We start from the raw sequence: 5,482 nt of genomic DNA, 5'->3' as shown, positions 1-5,482 counted from the left end.
TAGGAACTTAGCATTGCCTGGTGTTGCAATGCCTCTGGATGCAGAACTGGTTGAAAGAGGTTCACTCTGCCTGATTTCACAAGCTGTGGTTTACTGACTCCTTAATTGTGCTGCTCAGAATGCTCATGGGCTGTGCTGCCGACTGGCCTGTGGGGCAGACTGTGAGCACTTACCTTGGCCTGTGTGAGGGGCACTAAGCAAAGACCTGGAGGTTGGGATGGACATTAACCTCTCAAACTGGAATTAACTGGCTTTTCAGCCAGAGGCATTGAAAAGCAGAACTATCCCCTTAACTTACCTTTGTCCTTTTAAATTGTGCCAGCTTAGAAATGCTCTTGATGAGGATTTATGCCTTTGCCTCATTAAGCAATTGGTCTGTCTTATTCTTGGGTTTCTTTTAAATAAATTTTATGCAGAAAAATCCTTTTTAAGTTTTCAGCTGTTGGGAAAAAAACCCTGGTTTATATGCATGCAGTTACCTGTGTAAACTCTACCTCTGTGTTGTAGAACTTGGGGACTTGTCACTGTTAAATTCTCTGTAATTGTTTCAAATGCATTAGTAAAACAATGTGGCTTTATGTTGCTTATGTAAGGAAAAAGGGCAGAAAACACTCATCATCCTTGTCCTGGTTTGGGCTGCCAGCTAGTGTTACAGGTGAACGTTCTGCAGTGATGAAGGCTGCTAACAAACGTGTCATTGTTTGAATGCATCATCTGCTTGTACTTGGTGTTCTGTAGCCCACCAGAGAAATACTTCTTACTAGTATAATCATAGTACTTTGTTGGATAACACGATACAGCAAACTTTGGGCTGTGTTTTCTTCCTGGTGTAGAAAATGTGCAAGACTGAAGCTTTTCTGTGTCCAGAAAAATCCTGGTTTCAGGTTGTAGGAAAATATTTTCTGGTCACTTACTTGCATGTAGATGATGTGCAGAATACAGGTAGACTTTGCATAGGGAAGATTACTTGCAAAAGCTAATTAGGCAATGAGTCCCTAGGCTTGCTCAGTGGAGACTGAGGGGTATTCAGAGCAGCTCTTCTCTTTTCTCTGCAGGGAGAATATAGAAAAATTAGCACTGCTAAGGTAAGGTTAGTCTTTTGACTGTCCTCTTGGGTGTCATTACTAGATGTTTCAGGGGTTTTCTGACAAATATCAAGACCTTGTATGTAGGACAAAAAAGTCTTTTGTAATTAATTTATTAGGAGTTAGTTAGGGTTTAATTATACCATGAATGAGGAAAAAACATCTTCAATGCCAGATGAGAATGGATGCTATTCTCAAACTCAGGGTATCTGCCCACCTAAAATGTGACCTTAGGCAACGTGTTCTTGCATCATTGGCAGCTCTCCAAGAAATAAAGAAATGCCATCTTAGCTTCCTTTCCTTCCTGAGCATCAGGATACAGGTGCTTAAAAAGAATGCCTTTTTATGTGACAGATCTGCATCCAGTTTTCCTGGATGCCTGGTGTAATAGTGCTTTGGGGGATTATTTTGATGTACCTTGACAGTATGCTTAGGTCAGCTCAGCTGCTTTGCTAACCCAGTATTTTACAGCAACCAAAGGGGATGTCCTACTTCCCTTGTTCCCACCCTGATCATGGCCACATGATCCTTCCCTGTGCCTTAGTTTTCTGCCCAGCTTGCATCTGAATTGGTTCATTCTGACATGAAAACTTACCTACTCTTTATTTTTCCCTGGAAATAATGTTGTGCTGGTTTAGGGAGCTCGGTCATCTACCCAAAGGGCTGGTGCACAACTGCTGATGGAAGGGAAGTAGCAGGAGAATGGGTGCAAGGACATAGTGTTAACTTGCTCAGTTTGTCTTCTCTCCTCCACCCTCACTGTAAAATCTGAAGAATTACATCTGTTAAAGCAAATAATTTCCCCATGTAACATGGCTTTGCTGTTGCCAGGACCTCCACCTCCGTACTGTTGTCTTTAATTTCTCAAAAATGATAGCCTGTCCTCACTCCTTTGCCCCAGCACAGCTTAGGCAGGCCTTTGGCCATGTACTTCTTGGCATTGGTGAGTTTTACTAAAAGTGAGTACGCTGGAGGAAATGATAATAAACAGAAAACATTTATGAAGTGTTGTGATCTCTCAATATCATTTAATTAGTTGCTTCCCTGTGCCACCGAAAAAAAAGGGTTACTTTAACTGTATGATTTTCAGAAATAATTTCTGAGTTATTATAGAACTTGTGGTGTTTAACATGGACAGGTTGCAGGTAGTTCAGTTCTGTGGGTGACCTGGAATTCTACATCAACATTTGGTAAGAGAGCTGAAAAACTGTAATTGATCTGCTTAAGTAGAGGATACCTATATCACTGTGCAATAAACACAAATTAAGAGATAAGATTGAGACATGTTAGGGAGCTACCTGCATTGCTTCATTATACTGTCACTTGTGAATAGGCGTTTGGAATGTATCTATCTCTTTTTCTACTGTTTCAAATGTAAAAAAAAAAAAAAAAAAGTAGGGTTTTTGTTTGTTTGTTGGTTGGTTGGTTTTCTCTCGAGTTGATCTTCCTTTTACCAAAAATATGTATAAAAATATAAATACAATACAGGTTGTGATGGAGACCTCAATTTTTACATAAGACCGTCGGCACGAGAAATCAGTAAAATAAGATAGCTCAAACAATTGTTTATTTTCCTCAAAAATAGAGAGTGGAAATTTTTTAAAAGTGCCTAAATAAGCATTATATATTATTTCAGACAGTAACTGGCTTATTTCACATGTGCCTAAATAAGCCCAGTTAAGTTTCTTCTTTGTACTTTTCTAGAGTAAACAGAAACTACTTAAATAGTTTTAGTAAGGAACTTTATCTCCTGATAAGAGTTTAGGTACATGGATGTCTCCAGAATGCTGTCAGGCTACTTATGCCCCTAGATGAGGGCTGTAGTCAGTGTGCACCCCTGAGCAGCAGTGGCCTAGCCAGCTCTGTTAGGAGAGCTAGTTCTCTGTCATGACAGGCAATGAAAGTGTAACTGGATCCAGTACCTCTTTGTTAGTGAGCTGAACTTAAAAATGCATAAGTCTTTGTAATTCCAGTAGGAAATTTTGCTATAGCAAAATTCTTGGTAGCAATAGAAAAATTGCTATATCAAATTCTTGGTTTGGCTTGTTTTTCTCCCAGCTCATCCTGCTTTCTCCATACTGTTCTAATTTCCCAAGAACTCTGGTCACTGAGTTGACCAAAATGTTTGCTTCCCCCGCTGCAGCTAGCTAATACTGGTACATTGGTGTGCATGTGTGTACAGGCAGGGAGAACAGAGAGAATAGGAGGAGTTCAGAGAACGTACCCCATCACATCCCCTGATCCCCTTTCCAAGGAAATGAAGGCAGTTCAGGCACTGTATGACTAACTTCTGTCTCCCTCAGACTTCAGGTCAAATGCTGATATTTTAATACTAGATTTGAACCAGCCTAATGTTAATTTTATGCTCTGAGATGACTTGCTTAATGTACAAAATGTTTGGGTTTTTTCCTGGTAAGCACTGTGAAAGTGAACAGAATTTCAAATCTGTTGCAGGTGGTTCTTTGTGTGTTTTCTAATGTTAGTAGTTTTGATTATAAAAGTGAATTGGGTTTCCCTGATACTGTGCCTGAAGATGTTATGTGAAATTTCATCATCCTTAGCAGTGGTCTGGTGCTGTCACCTATTTCATATGCCCACTAGTATGTTTTCTTGCTCTCCCCTCTCACCCATGTTATTTAGAGAACTAAAATTGATCTGTAATAATTTAAATATGAGCATAAGGCTTCTGGTTGTGGGTGTGGGTTTTTTTTAAGATATTCAAAGGGTTGTCTGAGGCTAGGTATGTCAAGAATTCCTCAGTGATAACAAATTTCCATTGCTGTAGTGAGTTAATAATAGTGTACTTAAGTCAGCAGGCACCAGAATCTTTGCTATGATGATAGAGAAGTACCTTTCTCTACCCAGCATTGAAAGTCAGATCTGTAAATGGAACAGGCTAAGAAAGTGGTAAAGCAAGATGAACAACATCTATTCTTCCAACTTGATCTTGCACTTGTAATGTGCTTCAGCACATAATGCATTAATCAGATGTTCATGCACTTCATGAACTAGAAAGGGAGGACCTTCTTCAAATCTACAGCTCAAATAAAAATCATTCTTTGCACTAGGTGAAGTCAACTTGTGGCCTATATGCTGTCTATGAATAGCAGCTGCCAGAGCTGAGTTTTTTTCATCTGGGAACAAATCAGACTCAAATCAAGGGAAGGATTAATTATTTGGCTGGTTGCAGGAGTCCTTTCCTGCTGCTTTATTTCCAGAGGTGACCACCACTACCTATATTCCCTATATGATGGGAAGGGGACTGGAAGTTGCTTGGGGAGGACAGCTATGTGAATTGTTTTACCTCTGAAAGTGTGCCTCAAGCCTCATTCCTTCCAAAAATAAACTCACAGTTTATAGGATTGTCTGTTCATACACCCTATGTGGCACGTGTAAGGTAAGCCCAGCACTTGTCAGAAATGTGGGCTATGCGCCAAACTAATTCTTTCTTGTAGAGTAAATCTGGTGAGCCAGGAAGTGCAGAGGTTTTAGCAGCCATGCACAGTGTGTCCCATTGGTCCCTGCAGAAAGGACCAGGAAGGGTGGCCATCCTTGATACCCACAGAAATTATGTGACCTACTTAAAAAGACTTGGCATCGTTTCTGTTGCGTATTGGTGAGTAGGTATGCTGACTCTACCTTCCTCCTGGTCTTATTTAAGCGAGTGTGTAGGCTTGCAATCTGCACCAACAGTAAGGTTAGAATGACTGCAGACTGCAACTAAATCATTGGTGCTGAGAGAGGTGGTGAGGATGCAGACTGTACAATCATATCACTGTAGATAAGGAAGGAAAAGTAGGCTGTGTTTAAAAATGTAAGAGATTTGGGATTGGTCTATATGGGTGACTTGACATAGTTAAAAATGGGTTTTGAATGAGGGACCCTGTCAGAAAGCAGCAGGCACTGTATGACCGGTTTGAAAACGTTCCAATGTGCTTTTGCCATGTGTTTTTTTGGAATCTCTCTTTTGAACAAAGTGGGCATTAGAGTTAAAAATGCTGTCTGAAAAGCCGTAGCTATATTTTCCTGGCAGTTATTATCACATGCTCCCTTTCTATCCTTTTTCTTTCATCCAGGGTTATAAGGGGTAAAGAATTATTTTTATCTCCTTTGAAAACTCAGTGGTTTGTTGCTTCCAGATTGTAGCTTTGGTATACATTTTGAAATACTTGACTGCATCAAAGCGTGAATGGTCTGGGAGCTCATAGAAAATCATTTATACGTTCCTTAGAAGGGCAAAAATTTTTTTAGCTTGACATTTCATTAGTTAAGAGGATTGCAAATATAAACTATTTTGAAATCAATTTACTTCAGTTTACACCAGTGAAATTTAGCTTTTGCTGTTTTTTTCCTACCAAAATTCCAAAATCTGTTGATGAAAGTTGGGAAATAAAAAT

The sequence above is a fragment of the Nestor notabilis genome, unplaced genomic scaffold (assembly GCF_000696875.1).
Source record: "Nestor notabilis isolate BGI_N333 unplaced genomic scaffold, ASM69687v1 scaffold834, whole genome shotgun sequence".
In the NCBI taxonomy this organism is placed as follows: domain Eukaryota; kingdom Metazoa; phylum Chordata; class Aves; order Psittaciformes; family Psittacidae; genus Nestor; species Nestor notabilis.
Note: the sequence above shows the minus strand (reverse complement) of the source record.